Consider the following 22,818-nt stretch of genomic DNA (forward strand, 5'->3'; position numbering starts at 1 on the left):
CCGTTGCTTTTTTTAAACCTGTGTCGCTATGTTAAACTCTTTTAACATAGTGAGACAGTGTTTTAAAAGAGACTTATACTAATGGAAAAAGTCCGGGCGACTGGACCTTTTTCCATTAGTATAAGTCGATTTACAACGTGCACGTTGGCCAATCAGCGTGCACGTTTTGGAATATTAATGGGGGGTCATGGTATAATTATGATTTAACCATTCATTTTTTTAATCACAGCCTTTCTGGAAAAGTCTCATGATCATAGGATCATAGGAAGTTGCTAGGCTAATGGCCCTAGGGCCTTTAAAAGCGTAGACAAGTTCTGCCCTTTTTTACACAACCAGCACCTACTGCCCCTGTCCAAGAAACACACAAGTGGAACCCCTGGGATGAATTTACAGTTATCTAGCCAATTGTCCAGATTATGCTTGAAGAGGGCCAAAGAGGTGCTCTGCTTGACGTGAATTGGGAGTCTACTCCACAGGTGGGAAATCCTCTTGGAGACAAACCTGTCCCACCAGCAGGTTCTATTAATGTCACATACCAGGTTAAGGTCTTTAGAGTGAGTAACCCGTGAGCCATTGGACTTAAGGATATGCAGCATTTCTGATAAAACAGAGTCAGAGACTGCTTTATATGCAAGGCAGAGATCCCCACTGAGTAGTCTATATTAAACAGTGTAAAGTGATAGTACTTTCAGCCAATCCACATAGGACAGATGCTGAAAACCCTGAAGTCTCCTTGTGAGGAACTTTTGTGGTCTCTCCAATTGCTGCAGGTGCCTGGAAAGGTACATACCGAAAGGGGTGATGTACTCAATTACTGGCCTGAGGAGGAAAGAGTAAAGGGAGGTTATACCTTCTTTTTATTTTCTGCAGGCAATGCCCTTACTTATGAGATGAGCAATACAGAATGCCCTTTTTACTACTGTGGAGACATGGTGATCAAAGGTAAGGTTGCTGTCTACCTGTGAGCCCAGGTCTCTCACCACTGAGTGTGTGCTTAGGGTGTTTCTGTTGATGTGGTAGTTAGCAGGAAGGAACATTGCTATTACCGAAAGGGATGATAATACATATGTTTGCATTGAGTTTAAGGCCAAGACTTTGAACCAGTCATTTGTTTGCGTAAGACCTTCTTGTAGGATGTTGATGTAATTTGGAGATTCTATGACCACTCCCAGTTTGCAGTCATCACACAAACCTTGTCAACCACAGACTTTAGTTTGTGCTTGTACTTCGGAGAAATAGATTCTGAACAGTAGTAGTCCCAGAACTGATCCCTGTGGAACACCACTGGTTACAGGTCTGCTATTGGAGATGGATTCCACTATTTTGACTGTATGGGTTCCATCAGTGAGCCAGTTAGCAACCCACCTAATGATATAAGGGTTGATACCTAGCTGGGTGAGTTTGTCAATAATGCTTGAGTGGGGAATAGTGTCAAAAGCCTTGGCCAAGTCCAGGAAGGCTGTATGCACAGTTTTCCCCTCATCTAGGGCTCTGGTGTCTGTCTGGAAGAAATCCACCAGGTTTAACAGGCATGATCTCCCTTTGACAAATCCAAACTGAGTAGGGTCAAGTGTTTGGAGATTATGTACATCTTTGTTGATAAGGTCCATGATGATTCACTCCATGGCTTTGCAGATAAGGCTAGTCAGGCTAATAGGTCTATGATTCCTGGGGTCAGTGGAAGCACCACCCTTGTGCAAAGGAATAACGGTGGCCATTTTCCATTCAGCTGGGATGAAGCCGGTGCTTAGACTATGATTGAAAAGAGTACCTAATGGTGTTGCTAATTCTTGTTGGAGCCCATGTAGGATGCAGCCTGGGATGTTATCAGGACCCATAGATGATGTGTTTTTGGCCTTAAAGAGAGCATTTATGACCAGCTGTTTAGAGATACAAGGTGGGGGACAGGTGGAAGGAATGTCATGGGGTATGTGTGGTGGGGACAGGGGAGTGAAGTTTTCACAAAACCTGTCAGCTAAACAGGTTTGCTATGTCCACAGGCTCAGTGTATGTGGTATCATTAACTACCCGTTCGGCACAAATCTGGGTCTTACCTTTTAGGCTACAGATGTAACTAAAGAGCACCTTATGGTTGTCCTTAGTTGAGGACGTTAATTTGGATTTGTAGTTTGCTTTGGAGAACTTCACAAGAAGTCTTGTTTGTTTAAGCTGAGGAGGGAGTGTTTCCAGTTTATGGCATGATCCCTCTTACTTTTGGACAATTTCTTCCTCTTATTGTAAAGCCTGTTAATGGCAGTTGTCCACCAGGCAGGTTTGCTCTTCCTTGAAGAGCTTGTTCTGGTCCTATCAGGTATGGCCACATCAACGCAGTTATACAGGTGTTTGTAAAAAGCATTGGTGTAGGACTCGGCATAGTTGCCAGTTACATCTGGGGGGGAGGTGCAATGAAGCTATTTATAGCATCCCTTAGAAGGATATAATCAGCTTTGGAGAAGGTTTTTTTACTTTAGTTGCTGCTGGGGGAGGGAGGGTCTGGTGTGATAGTTACTTCAAATGAGACTGATTTGTGGTCAGATCTGACAATGGAAGACCTCACAGTGGGGGTGCTACAGTGGTCCTCCATATTGGTAAGCACCAGATCTAAGATGTTGGTGCCCCTAGTTGGGGTGTCCACTAGCTGGATCAGGGCGTTGGAGATAAGGAACTCGGGGAACCTTTGGGCAAGTGAGTTTGAGCATGAGTAATTTACCCAGTCAATGGATGGGCAATTAAAATCAGACAGAACCATGGTGTTTAATGTATCTTGAGGGATTCCAGTAGATCTAAGTAGGCAGAGTGGGGTCTTGATTCATGGAGGGCTTCCTGTAGCTGGAAATTACTTGAATAGGTTTCCTACCTACACTTAGTTGCCCCTGAAGGGTCTCCAGGGAATCATACTGTTTAACTAATCTGGAGGTGTATTTCTCTTTAGTGAATATTAATACACTGCTTCCTTTAGTTTTCATGCCTTCCATTTGTGGTCTGAACATGTGGTAGGAGGTGTAACCTGATATGGCTAGGGTGCTTTCCACTGCCTTGAATCAGGTCTCCATGACTGCACAGATATCAGCATATTTCAAGGTGAGGATTGCTTCCAGTGACTGCAGTTTTGTGCTAAGACTCCTAGCATTTAGCAGCATAACCTTGAGGTTGTTTTTTGATGAAATTTTACATCAGGAATTTTGTCCTTGTGACAGTCCATAAAAAAGGCACTATGGGGGTGGCAAGAGCCTTTGCCAGTAGCCAAAATCCCAGGGATGACAGATGAAGACCATCTCTGGTAAAGCATTGAGGTCTATCAATCATGTCAACCCAGGCAGACAAAAACTGGATCCCCTCAGAATGGCACCAGAAACTAAAATTATTGAGGTCAATGATTTTCTGTTTATATCATGGTATCATCCTAGGTGAGGGTAACATGCTGCTCAATGCTAGGGACATACCTGTCTGTGACACATAAGACAGCTCAATCAATCATGTCTGTCCTCATGTAGTCCGGGGAGGTACGTCTCAAGTCATTCACACCAACATGTACTATGACCAGATCATAACAGTACGTGTTGTTGAGGGTCTTGAGTGCCTGCGTAATCTGACTAATCCTTACACCAGAAAGACAGCTGACTTGTGACTTTCTCCTTGTTCAGCCTCCTGGTGATGGGGATGTCTCTGTGTCTCACTACAGAGTCTCCTATGACTAAGATATTTGGAGTGGATGTGCATTGCCTTATGGGTTTTAATGGTGAGACACTTGAGTTTGTGTCATTATGTGTATTGTGTGTTTCGGGTGTTATGGTTGGTTTAGTATGTATGTGTTTTGGAGGACTCTGGTGTTTAGGTAGATTATTTTGTGAATACCTCTGCATATGCTGGTCTATCTGTATGCTGTGTGTCATGAGTAGGAGTTGTGATAGGTGGGCTGACAACCTGGTCTATATTGCTATGTACTACACGAGACAGTTGTGATTCCAGATTCATAATGTAGGTGTACCTCTCACAAATGGTACAGGAATGATTTAGAAGTAGGGGGTTGTCAGTGTACATGAGACAGTTGCTACACTATCTCAGTAGACCCATGTCAACCAGGTTGGTAGGAGAAAAGGAAGGAAACTGACAGTTCATGGTCCTCGGAATAATCTTGGTCTGGTTATAACAGTTGAAGAGGGAATACGGTAGGGGAAGGCATTAGTGGGTTTAGGCATGAAGAGCTCTGGTTTAGGAAATATTAGGGAGGCTAGAGAGCAGGTATCTGTAACCGGCAATCCCTCTGTATAGTAGGGCACGATGCTGCGTGATGCGCAAACAGTCTAAAACAAGCACAAGCCAGTTCAAAGAGAGGCGTATTAAAGCAGAAAAACACAAAACAGCCAAAGTTCAAATTATCCAATCAAAATGCCCTAAACAGAGGCCTGCAACAGTAACTCTAGATAGATTAGTCCAAACTGTACCTTCCTCCCACAAGGGGGTAGGGTGGCCAGACAAAAGATTAGCTGTTTTACAAGCTCCAAAGGTTAGAAACAGTACTAGATTCAGCAAAAACCTGAACCTAGTCTATGCTAGTATTTTTCAAATGCAGCAAACAAGTAAAATTAACAAAACAAGCAGATGAACAGTAATTACAGTTGTAAGAGGAATTCTATTAGCAGACAATCTAAAAATGCAGTAAAATACAGTTGCACAACTTAAATAAACAGATTTGTAGCAAATATAGTTTTAGTTAATCAGAACTTGCAGAAAGCAGTTGAAAATAAGTACTTATCTTTTGTAATCTCTCAGTAGATATTTGGAAAACAGTAGAACAAGGGCAGAAGGCCTAACTCATTTACTGACGTTAGAAGTGAGTCATTACCACTGTACTGGGTATGCATTTTGTTAACTATCTTGAAGACTTTAGCACTTTTATTGAAGTAATTGCTACCCAGCTGCAGTCAGTAGTATATTTGCTTATCTACAGTCCATTTAAAACTTTTATACTTGAAAAGAGTAGCTCAAAAAGTAATGGTCCTAGTTAAAGGCCCTGTGGGACACCACTGGTAAAATTATTTTGTGACAGAAAGGTAACCCCCGCATTAATTTGGTGTATCTTGTTACATAGCCTGCATTTAAGACACTGAATGATACATGGGATGATTAATGCTTTTAATTTGTCAGTGATTCCCTTATGTGGAGTAGTGTTAAGTTCTTTCCCAAGGCCAGGATACATCAGTACACGCTGTTAGCTCTTCTTGAAATGCTGCTCTTACCTCTTAAAGGAGCAGCACAAAAATGGACTTGAAAGAGAAATTTGAATTAATTTAATCACATGGAAAAAATAAAACAGACCAATACTGGAAATAAAGTCTTCATCATTATGTAAAACAGTTATATCTTAACCATCTTTAAATATACTCTCATATCAGACATGTGACCACCCCCATAATCAACCAATAAATGTAGCATAAAGAAAATATTACAAATAATATATATATATATATATATATATATATATATATGTGTGTGTGTGTGTGTGTGTGTGTGTGTGTGTGTGTGTGTGTGTGTGTGCATGTTTGTATAAGTCAGAGGATGACATGTAAACAAGCTATGGTCTATTAAGGAAGGTACCATACCGTGTACACCTCCCTGCACAAACTGCAGTACCTTTTTGCTATTCAATAACCACCTTAACACAGTTCCGGATGCTGCTCTAGCATGAAAACATGCAGCATCACATGGGGTTAGCCCCATGGCCATCCTCAATGCTAATGAGGCAATCTGGGGAAGAGGCATATGCTAATTAGCCATGTGCTCTCTTTCCCAGAACTGCCTCCAGGAAATCATGTACACACTAAGCGATTCAAGAAATCAAATTGCTTGGCAGTTTAGGTCAACACAGCAGCTCCTACCAGACTGCAGTATTAAATATTGACACAAGGCCAAGTTTAACTATGTAGCACAACCACCATTTGGGGATCACGGGGCTAGGGGAGCCACTAGACACCAGGGATACATTCAACCTAAATGCTTTAATGGCACCACCATCAGTACAGGTATTTAGGGGCTGAGGAAACACTGGACACTAGGGATAACTCTAAATGTGAGTATCTTAATGGCACCAGCATCAACACAGGGATCAGAAGGTGAGTGGAGGGGAACACTAGACACCAGATTTTACTGTAAATGTAAGTGCTTTAATGGCACTGACATCATATGGGAATCAAAGGGTGGGGGGACACAACAGCCACCAGGGCAGTGCCTTAACAGCACTTACAGTATTCCAATGATTGGAGGGTGGTGGGAAGACACAATAGTCATCACGGCATACTAGATATGTGATGTAATGTCACTTTAACTATTATGAAGATTGTGGATGAGGTAAACCATGGGAGGTGAGACAGGTGAGAGACAGGTATGGTGACTGTGATATGTGTATGTGTATTTGTGTTTTGATTACCTGTGTGTGGCAGAGTAACTGGGGGGAGGGATGCAACTGCCTACATGAGCAGCAGTTTACTACTTGATCTGTATGTCACAGTAGCTACTGCAATTCAGAGACATACAAATTAGCCAATAATGAACTCTTACCTTATCACAGCTAACATGTCTCTGACTCACAGATTGCCACATATTGGGAGCACACCATTTTTTCTTATCTAGGCCCCTTAATGCATTCCTGGGCAGATACCTGGCAGATAATTTTGGATAGTTATACTGCAAATATAGTAAGCAGCACTGTATCTAGAGGGGTCTGCTTTGATTCATTGAATCTCATTTCACTGAATTTAATTTCACCCCGACCACATCACTGAAAACTCAAATTACTGAAAACTCATTTCACTGAATCTCATTTCACTGAACTGAACTTAGTATATATGACACCGTGTAGAGTACTGTAAGGCAAGTAAAAGATGTATGCCCTTTTCCCCACTGTAGTGCGATCTTGGAGTTAGTATATATAGCTAGGGGAGGTGTGGGGGGCATAGCCCCACCTTGTTTGTTTTATATTGTATTTTACCAAAAACTTAAAACAATACATTTTAAACAACAGACATGCATAGTTATAACACCAATGACTAACTCTCTCTGGAAGACAATATGTACTCAAAATAAGTGTGGAGGGGTTATGCCCTTCCCAATGTGGGGGGGTCTATCCCCCCAACACCCACCCTAACTATATATACTAACTCCAGGATCACACTACAGTAGGGAAAAGGGAATATACCTTTTACTTCCCTTACAGTACTCTACACAGTGCCATATATACTAACTGGAGTTCAGTGAAATGAGATTCAGTGAAATGAGTTTTCAGTAATTTGTATTTTCAGCGATATGGTCGGGGTGAAATGAAATTCAGTGAAATGAGATTCAACAAAAAAAGTAGACCCATCCAGAGATGTATCATAAGGCAAAAAACACAAAATAAATCAATAATTCTCAGTTCATAAACCAGCTATAAAGCAAAATAAAGACAGCTATTACACACTATGTAAAAATAATATATTTTATAATAAGTAACAGCATATAATAAATCAGTTAGTCCGGTTTTTAAAAAATACTCTATAATTTTAATACACACCACTCAGACCAGGGTTTAAACAAGCCCTTGGTACTGATGATCTATTGATGTTCCTTTTTAATTAAAATGTGTCCTGCATAAAATCCACCCATTTCAGTAGCTATAAAGGAGAAAATAACACCCCCATTAGTCATCATATGTATATACAGGGTATTATCTTTTTTTTTTTTGCATCTAATACTACTAAGATGTTTAATAATCCTTAGCTTAAACATTCTTGCTCAAGGATTGGAGGTATACTGTATAAGATATATCAGCCGCTGTGTATTACAATGAATAAAAATGTGAAAGTAAAAATATGAGGAGTGCTAATGGTAATAAATGCAGAAATCTTGTGAACATGTTTACAACAGGTTCAGTGACCACAGACCATGATATTTTTGAACTAGCTACCCCTGGGGAAAGTAGGAATAGCCACATATTCCCTCATGTGAATTAAAATGAGAATAAAGCTTTTTGTTTGCCCTTCTACATGTAAACCTATAAGTATCTGACAGAATCTAACTAAAATAAGCATTAATCAATAAAATGGGCCATTGTTTGTATACAATTCCTTGAATTTCAAAAGACGTGCTATAAAAGGTAGTAATAAACTAATTTTCTTGGGTAATGGAACTTTTTTGACTGTTTTCATGTTCCAGCACATTAGTTCGAAGTAATGGACTCAGTTTATCATTAACCACATGGATGTGCCTCAGATTATACTCTGGTGATAAAAGCAATGTATAAGGTTAGCACAGACTACATCATATTGTTGTTTAGAACTACATATCTATCTCACCTTGAAAAGGTGAACTTTAGGAATATTTTTGGTGGTGTGATAGGGACAACAACTGTCTTGACCTACAAAGGGATTTTTTTAAAAAAGGCATCTTGTACACGGTAGTCACCACTGAGTAATTATAATCTTGGAAACACTCTAAATAATCCATTGTGAATAATTCAGTCTTAAGGGAGAACTGTATCCAAAAATTATCCTCATTAATATATGGCAGAAATTGTAGAAACTTGGAAACAGCCCCCCTTCCATGTCGGCCAGCAATATACAAATGACACCATATGTCAATACACTGAAGAAAAACTGTTTTTTGGTTAATCATGGATGTAACACATTTCAAAAAAGCCCATAAAAAATCTGCACAGATGTGGGTGAATTTTGCCCCCACTGAATGCCCTTAAATTGTAAATAGTGGTCTCTGTTAAAGTAAAGCAGCCTCAGTTGAGTCCAATAAGAGATCATTGAATTCATAACTATGAAGTTGTGTCTGCTCTAATCATGCTTCTAAGTCTCTAAGACCTCTTTTATGTCAAATATTTGATGAAGTTAGTAGTATCTGAGGTACACATGTTCCAACACCATTCCAAATGATAATGTGTAAAAAGTCCGTGGTATCTTAATACTTTCAACTGATGTAACAGAGGTTTGAAACAATTTTCTAAAACTTTCGATAGGGGTTTCATTACTGAGATAGGTTGGTGGAGTTTGTCTACATTTATTAAATTTTGGCAGTATGTAAAATATATTAGGTTTATTTATTTTATTTTATTTACACTTTAGTGACTGGAGTGGAGCACTGATCATAGCATGACCAACTGCAGGCACAGTCTGGGTTACATTCATTACAATAAGAAAAATGTTTCAAATAAAAGTATAAAGATAAACACAGGAAACTAAACAATGTGCAAGCAAACAGATAGTTTGAACATAATTACATAATGCAGGAAGAAACGAGACAGCTAAGGAGTAACATGAAAGAAGGAATTTCGTAAAAATTCTGTAACAAAAAAGGGTTGGTATAGACAAAACTGGTCTGCATAGAAAGGGTTTAGTGCAAACTTCACCCCCCTCTCACCCCCTAAAGGGCCCATAACCATACCAGAAGAATGTAGTGCCCTGGCAATCATTGACACACAGGTTAAAACAGCCCTATCCAAAGCCAAAAATACAGCTTCAATGGGACCAGACAGTGTCCCAGGCTATGTCTTACACGAGCTCCAAAATGAACTAACCCCTCACCTAAACACACTGTTCAAACTCAACCTCTCTACAGGCTATGTACCCATAGAGTGGTACACAGTGACAGTTATCCTGGTCCACAAAGGTGGCGCCACAACGGACCCCGGGAACTATCGCCCTATAAGCCAGACTAGCCTGGTCTGCAAGGCTATGGAGCGCGTCATCATGGAATTCATTAACAGAGACATTGGGAACCTTCAAACATTGGACCCTACCCAGTTTGGCTTTGTTAAGGGCAGATAACACTTCCTAAACCTGGTGGACTTCTTTGAGACAGTTACCAAGGCTTTAGACAAGGGAAAGGAGGTCCACACAGCCTACCTAGACCTCGTAAAAGCTTTCGACACCATTCCCCATTCTGGTATTATAGACAAGCTCACCAGCCTGAACATAAACCCCCATGTCACAAGATGGGTTGCCAGTTGGCTCATGGATAGAACCTGCACGGTGAGAGTTGCAGGCTTTAGGTCTGACTCTAAACCATTTACAAGTGGCGTCCCCCAGGGCTCAGTCCTGGGACCCCTCTTGTTCGGTATATAGTTTTCAGAGGTACAGGCAAGCACAGGAGGACTATGGCTGACCAAGTTCGAAGGCGACTGCAAACTGGGGGACATAATTGACTCTCCAGCTGATACAGACATCCTCTAGAAGGGTCTCACTGAGACGGATACCTGCTGTCAAAATCATGGCCTCAAGCTAAATGCCAAAAAGCGCATAGTCATGCCCTTTGGAAAAAACAAAGTACCCACGAACTACCACATATGTGGTAGTCCCCTAAATACAGAAAATGTAATAAGGGATCTGGGGACCCAAGTAGATAGTAATCTCTCCTTCGATGATCATATTGCCAAGGTGGTTAGAAAATCTTTCTATGTGACCCACCTAATCACAAAGGGGTTCGCATCTAGAACAAAAGAGGTTATTGTGCCCCTCTACTCATCAGTCATCAGACCCATCATACAGTACAACACCCCATTTGGGATGTACCTTATAAGACACCTGAAACAGCTGGAAAGACCACAGAAGTACCTTACCAAGAAGATTACTGGCCTCAAACATATGCACTATGCAGCCCGACTGAAGAAACTTCAGCTGGACTCGGTTGCATACCGCTTACTCAGTGGTGATCTCTGCCTGACATACAAGGCCATGTCCAACCCAGAATTGATGGACATGCTCCACCTAAAAAAAACAAATCCCCAAGAGCCACATGCTGTAGGGATCTACACCTCACCACAACGATAAATAGGACATGCTGGAGGGATAGATTCCTCTCCCAGAGACTCCCCATGCTTTGGAACAGGATTCCAATCTACATTAGGCAAAGCCCCTCATTAACACTCTTTAAGAGAAACTTTGACGAGTGGATGGGAAACAGAAAACTGACCCCGGGGATCACTGCAGTGGCTTTGCTGGACAGAGGCATGGGGAACTAATGGCTCTACTGGACCAAGGCACAGGGAACTAATCTAAGGGGGTGGTGAAAGCCAACACATTATGGCTAGGCTTATAGATGCCCTTGGGAAGATAGCCTAGTACTTACCTATGAACCTATGAACCTATGAATGAGGTTCTGGTTTTACTTGAACTCATGATTAAAGTAAAAGGACTGTCATTTTTCTTATTCCTCATGTAATTGAAAAGTTAAGGGTGAGTTTGATAACGTGGCAGCTACTGATTTTTCACAGTCTACAGCAGGACCTGGATGGGTTTGGGAAGACTAAGGGTCTCATGAAGTCCAAGGAGCAAAGGAAGGTAGGTGCCTGAACACTCTACTGTGACCTCATCCAGACTTCCAGGATGATCACTAATAAACCCTCTCTGTGGATAGGAATGACAAACATTGAAAAATGTCCACTACTATACGAGTGAAGACAATTAAGAGAAGTCTTCTCCTATACTATGGAGATGCATAGGACTTGCAACCATTGGAAGGCACAAGTAAGGACTGTTATTAGGAAATCTCTTGATGGATCCACAAAGAATGAGTCATTCAGGAAAAAGTTATTCCAGAAAGTCTCCACTGTAATACATAGCATCTTGGTAAACACAGAGATAAACAGCAACAGTCTGTCCTGAAAATAATACCTACAAGAATAAACTAAAGGTACATCCTGAGCAGGCTTCAGATACTAATGTGCTAAAAGGCATCCATAATGTCTAGTGACATTATTGAGGTGTCCTGATAAAGAAGCGATATGAAAAACTGCATAGTTGTCATCTAAAAATTGATACAATCGATGTGCTCAGTGAGATTTCTGAGGTCTTAAATAGCATGGAATTCCCCATTTCCTTTGGAACAAGGAAAAGGTGGGTGCAGAACCTTTACTTTTCCTCAAGAACAGAACTTATGGATTCCTTCTGGAATACAGGCTGGGCCTGTTTCAAGACTTCTAATGAGATTGTAAGGCTCTGATCACAGGGGCTCCTAAACTGTAACACAAATGTACACATCCCTGGAATGCATGGACTCAAACTACTCAATTTGTGAGGGTGTGAGAAACAAAATAAGCATTTTTGTAAGGGGTAAAGCCTCTCCCATGTGAAGGGGAAGAATCATCCACAGAATTGTATTATTCTCATTCTGACTTTGTTGTACCTTGGAGGAAACAGACATCACTAACAGGCAGTTTAAGACATGTAACTCTCACTAAGATGAACTAACCTCAGACCATGCACAAATCACTAATAGACAAGTATGCAAATCTTGCTCTATAAAGAAGTTAACAACACTCTGTACAAATGAAACGTGAGACAGTATGCTTGGGCAGTTGTGAACAACAGAATGAGCAAGTGAAGAAGCCCCTTGGCGTTCATTGGCTTCTCTTTTGAAGATCTTTGATCAGATCATGGAAAGCCTAACCAAAAATGACCTCATCCAGGAACAAAGCACTCAGAATGACCTGTATATGGTCACACCTGTTGGAAACAGACTGTGTCACACCATTCAGTACAAAGACACTCTTAAACCTTCTACCTTGGCTATAACATAAGCACAGTAAACGTACAGTGAGCTAAATGTAACTCCACTGTGGTAACTATTGCAAAAGGCTTTTCCAGAGTCTCCAAGATCCCACATTCAGGAATGTCTACCAGCTTTTCCACAGTCAGAGGAATGGAAATCAGACTGGCAAAACAGTGCGGTAAGGATCCTAATACCCAAAGTGGAAGAGAAGGGAACCTTTCCAACCCTATTCAAAGTTTTGGCCTCCTTTTGGGGGAGTAACGTAGAAAGATGTTGTGGTGTCTGTAATCTGTGCTGGGCAGAATAGCTCCCCTATGACCCTGTCCTGGGGTATCTGCTTTGTATGTTACAGATTTTATTGTACTGCACTAGACATTTTCAGACGGTATCACTCTTCTGGGGAAAACAGAAAGCTAAACCTGAATGCTTCCAGATTGCAAAACATTGCAACATTAAAGATAGGTCCGATGGTAGGTCGACCCTATGCCCCTCATCATTCTCCCTCAGATACTAATTTAATGAATTTAAGAAAGGAGGCAGAGAAGCAAAAGGCCACTGCATGGTGGTTTTCATAAGGTTAAGCATAAGGAGGGGGGTCTGGATAATCAGAATCCCCCTTTCAAGAAGATCCAGGCAGAAGAGAGACACTGCACTTACTCTGCCTCTAAAATCAAGGGCTCAAATAATATGTGAGGCAATAAGTGAACTACAGGCAGTAGCTGAGAAATTGGACAACAGCCCTATTGTTCAGGGCCGGAATAAAGGATGCACCTACTTATTAGAACCCAGTAAAAACTGTACTCTGTAAATGTACATGTTCATTGTATGGACATTCTGAAAATAACACTTCCATGGTGTATTCCCGTTGTGAGGAGAAATCCCAAGGCAGCACCAATCCAAAGTTTCAAACATCCTCATGGACCCAAATGATGCGTGAGGACCCACAGAAAGCTCCTCATGTCCAGCCAGCAAACCTTCCTTTAAACAGAAATGAAAGGAGTAGAGACTTCCTGAACCCCAGTTTAACTGCCTAGTCTTCAATGGGGACAATTTATTATTTATTCAAGTGATCTAGCTGGGTGCGTTCATGTTTTTAGTGCTCTTAGTGTTCCTAAGTGGAAAGGTCAAGGGTGATATCCCAGGTCACACATCCTAAAATGGTTGCTAGGTATGTACAGCTCCTGATCTTCTTGCCATTACATTATTTATTTATTTATTGCATTTGTTTACTGGGAAGGTGCACTGGGTCTAGGTGAGCCCATTTTCAGTGGAGGCCTGGGGAGGAAAGCTCCACATACAATTAACAAATCGGATACAGATACAAATGCATACAAGAAAAAACAGGTATTATAGAGTGTATACAGTCACATGCTTGGACAAAGTATGAGCAGATGGGTACAGATTATTTACATACAAAATACCCATTTACATTATGTAAAGTAATTAACATTGTTGAACTTTATGCAAATAGAAAAATCAGTTTAGATATTCTAAACTGCTGAGGGTTTATACAAATGGGATGACAGTTATGATATTAATTGTTAGACATTCGAGGCTGGGGATATTATCTAGGCAGAGTAATAGCTCAAGTGGTTAGTTATGGAAGTGAGAAATGGACAGAAGACAATGTAAATATGGAGTAAAGTACAGGCACAGCTTAAGGGGTTAGGTTGTAGAGAGAGTTAATAGGCACACATGTGAGCCAGGGAGTAGTGTTGGTTAAAGTAGGAGGAGCAGCTTTTAGAGAGAGTTATTTTGGCATGAGCATAGCCAGACAGAGGAGAGATGTTGTCTAAGAGACTTGATTGAAGTTGGGAGTGTATTCCATAGTTTAGAGACAGTGAATGAATAGAGCATTTGACTATCTCAGAGATTAGGTTTTTCTTCTTTGAGCAGTGTTTTGTTTTCAGATCTGAGAAGTCTATTTGGGTTGTACAAAGACAGTAAGGAGGAAAGAGATGGGCATGCTGATAGTTTATATATAATTTTATGTGCAGTAGTTAACTGTAGGTAAGTGAGATAATGTGGACGTTCAAGGCACTTTAGTTGACGTAGAGACGAACAGTAGTGTGCTGAGAATTTTGCATTTGTTACAAATATGGCAACCTTATTGTAACATGAGTCAAGTTTGGTTTTCAGAGATGACTGAATATTGGTAAGGATAGGGCACCATATAATAGGGATGGTAGCAGAAAGGATGAGGCTAGAGCCTTTTTTGCAATGAAGTTAAGGAAATAGTTGTGTCTACACAGGGTTCCCAGTTTTTTATGTGTATTTTTGATGTTGCTGTGGATATGGAGGTCAAATGTTAGGTTTTCGCCAAAGATGACACCTAACAGTTTAGTGCTTGAAACAACCTCTATGATAGTGTTGTTCTGGGAGTGAACAGATAATTCATTCTTGTTAAGGGGGTAGTTTTTTGCTGGGTGAATAATAGGAGTTTAGTTTTAATGGGGTTTAGAGCGAGGTGGTTATTTGACATCCAAGTTTCAGTAGATGTAAGGTTAGTAGTTGTAGCTCAGAAGTGGATTTGGCATTGTAGAATCATCTGTGTATTGGATCACGGTACCTTGAGTAAGAGTGTTAAGGAAGTTGTTAATGAATAAATTAAATAGAATGGGGGCCCAATATGGATCCTTGGGGTACTCCTGTGGTTATGTTGAGGAAGGGTGAGTAGAATTGCTGCTATTTTGTGGATTGTTGCCTACCAGTGAGATAGTTTGAGAACCAATTTAGGGTTGCGAGTGAGGTACCTAAATTGGAGAGTTTGGTGAGTAGAAGGGGATGGGATACTGTATCAAAAGCTTTTGAGAGGTTGAGGAAGAGTGAAGAGATAGTGAAGCTGGCATCACAAGCCCTATTTACTGTGTCCATAAAGGAAATGAGAGCTGTGTTAGTACTGTGACCCGGCCTGAAATCGTGCTGAGTGGGAGAAAGAAGTTGTTTTTTAATTAAATGGTTAAGAAGCTGAATATGGACATATTCTTCTAATATTTTTCTAATATTTTCAAGATGGGGGAGAGAATAGCAATGGGTCAGAAGTTGGAGATGTCAGAGTTATTGCCGCCTTCATGAAGTAGAACAACATATGCTTTTTTCCAGATATGTGGTACATGGGACTCCTGGATTGATCTGTTAAGGAGTACGCTGATGGAGTAGGCAATGGGGCATGCAGAAAGTTGTAGGAATTCTGCAGGTAAGTTGTCTGGAGCATTAGTGCAAGTTCTGAGTTTTTGGAGTTTTTTTATAGTGGAGGTAGGTATAGGTGAGAAAGAAAAACTAGGTAGAGAGGAAGGTGAGAATATGATGATGGTTGATCAGGCGAGTTGGGGCTAGTAGATGGGAAGGAGGTGGTGAGCTTAGCTATGGTGTCGATGAAGTATGAGTTAAACAGTGAGGCTATCTTGAAGGGTGTTTTATCTGGGTGTGGGCATAGATTATTGTTTGAGCCTGGATGAAGTAGGGAATTGATTGCTCCCCATAATTTCTTTGGGTTTAGTTTATGTTGGGCCTGAAGACTTTGGAAGTGTTGTTTTTATTTTTAATGACTAGTCATTTTGCCTGATTATGTAGCTGTTTATATAGAGTGGGGTCAGAAGGATTTTTATGTTTCTGCCAGGCTTTCCAAGCTTTTTCATTAAAGGTGTCAGGGGAGAAGTGATACAAGTCTCTGGTTTGTTTAAGTTAGTGTCTACTTACAGCTGAGGTGATTTTATGTATTATAAAGGCTGGTAAGTGGGCATTAATACTATTTGGTAGTGTCCCCGAGGTGGAGATGTTTTTAGGGAAACATCATTTTTATTGCTGGGTCTAGTTATATCGGTGATCAGCTGTGAAAATTATATGACGTCTTCCTGTTTGTTTCTTGCTGTTACTTGCATTACATGCATGCATACCACAGTTCACGTAACTATTTATTGTAATCAACTAGTCTTATTACTGTATTGTACTGAGTACAATAAATACACGAAGATAACTGTTTCAGTTAATACGCTTTACATTCACATTTCCTTTTCAGATCTACAAGCATGCAACACAGATGCTGTTAGCTCTCTATGGCAAATACCCAAAGCTTGTTTATGCACAGTCATATACACTTGCTTGTACAGATTGTTTTTACATTTGTATATACATTGCTGTAATGTACACTCAGTCTAGTTTTTAAACTTAGCATTAAACTGAAGCCTGCTAATTACATTACTTGAAACATTAAAATGTATTTTTGGTATTACCACTTTGCACCTTTATTTGAGTCTATTTTGCAGTGCTATTTAAAATTGAAAGCATGCCCATCACCCTGTAGTATACATCATTTTATTGCAGTAATGTTTATTTGTTTTATGTTGTGAGAATTGTATGTATGCTTGCCCTTTGGCTGTTACCTAGACTGTGACACTTTGGTCTTACACATTTGCTATAAAGCTTTTGCTGTTGCCTATACTGTCAAAGTTGTAATAGGAATTGCTTTTACCCATTTTAAAAAGACGTTTACTGTTACTACTAGCTATTTGTACCCTTGCTTTTTATAAAGAGACCTGCATAATTTATTTTAACTGCATACCATAGCTGATGTACTGACTGTACTCATAGTATTTACTTGCAAACTATTGTTGTTTTTGCTTAATGCTGCACATGAATACTTAACAATAATGTTTTAGAAAAATGTAAGCCATTTGGCCTGGTAACCAGTCTTGTTTTTTTGACCTTATAAATTTCAGTACCAGTAACATTTTATCTTTTACAACATTCCTTGTAACTACCCATTCCAGCTGGGAAAGATTTGAGCTTACATACTTTTTTTCTTTTTTCCTGTGTATTCCAGACGCTTAACCCATAAGTCCTTCAGCACTTACTCGTACCTTCAGTCATTCGTTAATATACTTGCAACTTGATATTAGAATGCAGTTGTAATAAGCATTAACTTGCTTAACTATGCATAATATTGCTTTTGAATTCTGTTTTTGCTGGGGTCTGTGCTATTTTGTATGCTATTATGCAATTACAAAATATTGTAAGAAAGAAAAGAGATATTGACTTAACTAACACATGCTTAAAACAAATATATTTACACGATTTACATTTGCTGTTGCTGCCTTTTGCTGCACTTTAGATGAAAAGAAAATACATGCATGTCAGTCTTGTGACTTCATGTCTTTACTGTGTTTAACTACTCTCATTTGATTTTTATACTCTAGAACTGTTTTGTTATATGAAATGGTTTTAAAATCACCATTTAAGTGGCTTGCTTTAACTGAATGAAAGTTTGTGCTGTGTACACTTATCCATTTTCTAAAAGTAGAATAGTATGTCGTAAATTATTTCTTATCAGTGTAATTAACTACTGTTGCTTTAACTCTTTAGTAACCAGATTATTCTGTTCTGTTGACTTTAAAGCTCTTATGCACTTTTGAAAAAGTGTTTGCATATGTTGTCTGAATTTTTTGAACTCATGCTGACTGTGTCTTAGAAGTTTACTAAATCTTTTTGTCAGTTCACCATGAACCTCGTCTCTGGTCTTATCTGTTTTGTAATGTGCAGTGGCTTTATGCCACTTTTGTCTAGCAAGATGTACAGCAGATTTTTTAAACAACTGACTTGACTTGACATTGTAATTCTGAAATTAACATTTTACATTTGGTGACAGGACATAATGTATTTGGTTGCTTACTATTACTTTTATGACACTGCACACAGAAAGCAGTTTCACATGACTTGCACAATAAATGTTTACTGTCATACAAATTATGTTGCTGTTTAAGATACCAGTCAAACGTAATGCATTTATATAAAACACTGACATGAACTTTACCTAGTAAAGTACTACATGTGCTACAGTTATGTTTATACCAATCTTTAAATTCTGATCATGCATGTGCTGGACTATTATTATTGTCTACCTGAAAGCTAGTGTTACACTTTACAGTTCTTTTCTTTATGGCATTCATGTAGAATGAGAAACAAAGACAAAATTACCAGTTTCTGTGTGGAAGGTGGCCAAATCTTCCACCAAGAAAACGTAGAAAGTTCCTCGTTGATTCTTTGAAAAGGAGGTCAAACACAGCTGGCAGATTCAGTTGTGTAAATGTGCAAGACCTGTGGAATTTGCAGAGATGCACTGTTCTGCTACTGGATACTGTACATAAAAAGGCAAACATTTGCACTGGAACGGAATGTACTAACTAAATCAAATAAAAAAGAAGCTGTAGTTGTCACAATAAGAAACCATTCAGTCTGTCAACTGTGGCTCACCATTGAAAAATTATATGATGTCTTCCTGTTTGTTTCTTGCTGTTACTTGCATTTACATGCATGCATACCACAATTCATTTAACTATTTATTGTAATCAACTAGTCTTATTATTGTATTGTACTGAGTGCAATAAATACACAAAGATAATTGTTTCAGTTAATACGCTTTACTTTCACATTTCCTTTTCAGATCTACAAGCATGCAACACAGATGCTGTCAGCTCTCTATGGTAAATACCCAAAGCTTGTTTATGCACAGTCATATTTATACCAAAAGGTCTGATATTTTTCTCAAAGTCTGATGTATAACAGTTCTTTCTTTGTATAACAGTTTTTCTTTGTTCTTCTAATTTATGATTTGTCCTTAATTTAAGTTCAGTGGTCCAAGGAAACTCAGTTATTGGAAATGTGGTGTTCCAGCACCATCTGATGTTTCAACTTTATCTTGCTTGATGTTACATCTCTTTACTTTGCTGATGTCCTTCCAGCTGCCATCTGCACAGGTATTTTTACAGACTTTGTTTCTCAATAACATACTCCTTTACATGGATGCCAAAATCTAACTAAGCTATATATGCTTGTCAGCACACTTACTATTTTTTTGCATTTTATACTATTTCTAAATTTACCATTTATATTTCATATCATTCTTGCAGCTTTTTATTCAAGCCAATAATCATGCTAGCAACAGTTTGAAAAGACAGGCCGGGTATAGCTATATAAATTAATGTTGGTGGGGGGGGGGGGGGTCCTGGTTAGTGATATCTAGCCAATTAATGTTAACGTCCTCTAAGATGATAGTTTCATTTTTAATATTGTTATATGACCAGGCAAGATTATCTTCTAGTATAGGAATGTTATTGCCTGGGGGGGATGTACAGGACCATGATACAGAGGCTTTTACAGTTATGCAGTTTTAGGAAGGCTACTAGCAACTCTGCTATGGAGAATTGTGGAATGGGTTTTTGTGTATGGAACTACAGTGAAGGCATTTGAGTATATTAAGGCAAAGCCTCTGCCTTTTTCTGTAGTCTGTCTGTTCTAAGATGAGTATAGTTAGGGGGTATGAATTCTACATCTTTGATATATGGTTTAAGCCAAGTTTCTGTAATGACAGTGAAATTGGGTTTATTTTGGCTTATCCGTGCATGAAGGTGTGGGATTTTGTTTCTTATGCATTGACGATTGATGGTGGTGATGTTTAGAGATTTTATGGAGTTAGGTTGGTTGAAGGAGGTAGGGAATGGGCCTGGGTTTGGATGTATGTGACTGAATTTTATTAGATTACAATGCACGGGCATATTTACAGGTTGCAGCTGCTTCTTAGTTTTGTGGTGGCTGTTTAGATCAGAGTTGGTTAAATGGATGTGTGGAAGGGGGAGGATTTTTGTTTAGTCTGTAGAATTAAGTCTGTTGGATATAGACTAGAGCCCTACCGTGGAGTAGCTGTTGAGATATTTTGTGCGTGTGGTTGTTGTGCAAGTAGGTTTGAAAGGTATATGGGTTGTTTGATGTGATGTTCGTTGTAAGAACATACCATGGTATAGAGAGAGAGAGTAAAGAGAATAGAATTAGCGATAAGAGACATTGTAGCAGTGTGAGTTATTGTGTGTAAGAGAAATGTTGTTGGAGGAATAGTAATGGAGTTGTGATATCTATAAAGGCTATAGGAGTGACAGTGTTGTAGGGAAGTGAGTGTAGGATGAGTAGAGTGGTAAGACAGAGCTAGAGTATTTGGCTAGCTGATAAGGGGTGAGGGGGAGATGGTGGGAGTAAGTAATGAAGGAGCAGTTTGGAAGAGGATATATAATAGTAAGGGTTAGTAGAAACTGCCAGATATAAAAGAGGGGAATAGGAGAGTAAAATATGTAAAGGAGTGTAGTAGATGGGTCAAGAGTTTGTGGCAGGAGATTAGATGAACTAGGGAGTGTGACAGGTTGAGAGTTTGTGGGAGGAGATTAGATGAACTAGGGAGTGTGATAGGTTGAGAAGTGTTTGTAGGTGGAGTCAGGCTGAGTATAAATGTAATTGATATGGGGAGGGTGGGTGGGAATGGGCATAGGGTAGCAGATTGGAGTGAGCTCAAGCATAGTGAGGGTGAACGGAGCAGGCTAGACCCGGCCTCAGTTATAGCTGAAGTACAAAAACAACCAGCAAGATAGGCTATGATAAATAAAGTTTACAGAGTAAAAGGAAAGAAGAGGTTTCTATGGAGACTGAGAGGTTTCTACAAAGTTTGCAGTAGAAGAATATTAAAGGAAGCAGTCTGGGCATAGAAGGAAAAGAGATGTAGATTAAAAAGTTTAGAAGAATAAGGAAGTTAGCATATTTATCGGTAGGTAGGATGGATGCCAGCACTAGAAGAATAAGGAAAAATGCTTTGTACAGTGTATGTGCAGATGGGAGGTGGAACAGATATTCCCAGGGATGGAAAAATGTAAATAGCAATATTTGTTATACAGGTGAGTCTTTGCTAACCATTGCACAGCTCAACATGAACACCTTCTATAGCCACCATAATCATAGTGGTGATATAGGCCTTAAGCTTTTCTTATCTCCTGTGCTGGCATCGTTGACAATGCTTCACACTGTGTAGATATTTCAAATGGTACACACATAGTACTGGTACAAGTCCTGGTTTGTGTCTATCAAATACAAGAAGAGTTTGAAGGTTTATGTGACTTGGGAATTAAAGCTGGAAATGTCATGTGTAATAGGATCATGATCTGAATTGTGCATTCAGCAGGAAAGAACTGGTGAGTGCAATGGCTGAGAACCCCATCCAAGTCCAGCATGTGATTTCTTTATGGTCACTTGCTAGAGGCATATAATTTACTGAGCAAGGGCTGAGAGCACCATCCTAGTCCAGCATGTGGTTTCATTATGGTCACTGGCTAGAGGCATATAAGTTACTGAGCAAGGGCTGAGAGGGCCATCCTAGTCTAGCATGTGATTTCATTATGATCACTGGCTAGAGGAATATAAGTTACTGATCACTGGAGCAGAGGATTTTATAAATGTGCTGAACTGGGTATATCAGCAAAGGAAACACCAACAGTTTCCTACTACAGGAGACCTTTAAAAGTCAAATCTATTAATTTAAAAGCAGATTCAAAAACCTGATCTACAATAGCTGTACATCAGCAGGTAAGAACTATGTAATTAATAAAACAAATGAAGACAGTTATGGAAATCAGTAACACCACACATAAATTTCCAAACATCATGAATGAAGCCGCTGTGGTGCAGCAGTAGTGTTGTTGCCTTACAGCAAGAGGTTCTCCTGTTCGATTCTCAGCTGGAGTGTCTTCTGTGTGGAGTCTGCGTGTCCTCCCCGCTGTCGAGTGGCATTCGAAAGACATGCATGAATGGGGGTGACTTTGCTGAAGGTTGGGTGTTGGGCTGGCAACTCGGCACCATAAAAAAATCTTTACTGCCAATCATTACTGGACCGGAGTTCTGCTGTGGCGACCCCTAACCGGGAAGAGCCGAAAAGGCAAACAAACATGAATGACCATAACTGTGGTTGTTTTATAGCAGCAGAAATCATATGACATCTTCTATAAAACCTTCTAGTGTCCACTTAATTATGAATAATTTTGAAAATGAATGCATACAGAGATCACACAATGTGCCTATCATCAAATTTTCTTGTTGGTACTTTTAAGATTTATAGTTGGGTGTGAGGGTACATTGAAGTTGGTGGCTACTTTCATTAAAGATTTATCTCTCAACTGCTGCAGTTTTTACTTTACCTACAGAATACATCACAAAACTCCATGCTGTTGAGGTTTAGAATTACGAAGTATATTAGCATAACAAAATTGCTCTAAGTCATGTTTAAGCTGCTGTAGGAGACTTGATTCTGTATGACGACAGTTGTAACAGTAGCTTTACAATTCGGTCCTTTATAGTGAGTTTATAAGATTAGAAAGGATTTACTTCAAGGAAACTGAGTCTGAATGTGAAGCCACATCTTTTATTCAGGTCTACATTAGATACTCGAAGAGGCATTTCATTGAACTCCTCTTCATCGAC

The 22,818-nt window shown here is 39.6% G+C and overlaps 1 protein-coding gene across 1 annotated transcript in view; it reads right to left on the reverse strand.

The window, feature by feature from the left end:
- Nucleotides 1–22,818, reverse strand: part of CASKIN1 (CASK interacting protein 1) — a 1,590,276-nt gene that overhangs the window by 568,926 nt on the left and 998,532 nt on the right.

The sequence above is a fragment of the Protopterus annectens genome, chromosome 12.part0, assembly GCF_019279795.1.
Source record: "Protopterus annectens isolate FY-2018-M chromosome 12.part0, PAN1.0, whole genome shotgun sequence".
In the NCBI taxonomy this organism is placed as follows: domain Eukaryota; kingdom Metazoa; phylum Chordata; order Ceratodontiformes; family Protopteridae; genus Protopterus; species Protopterus annectens.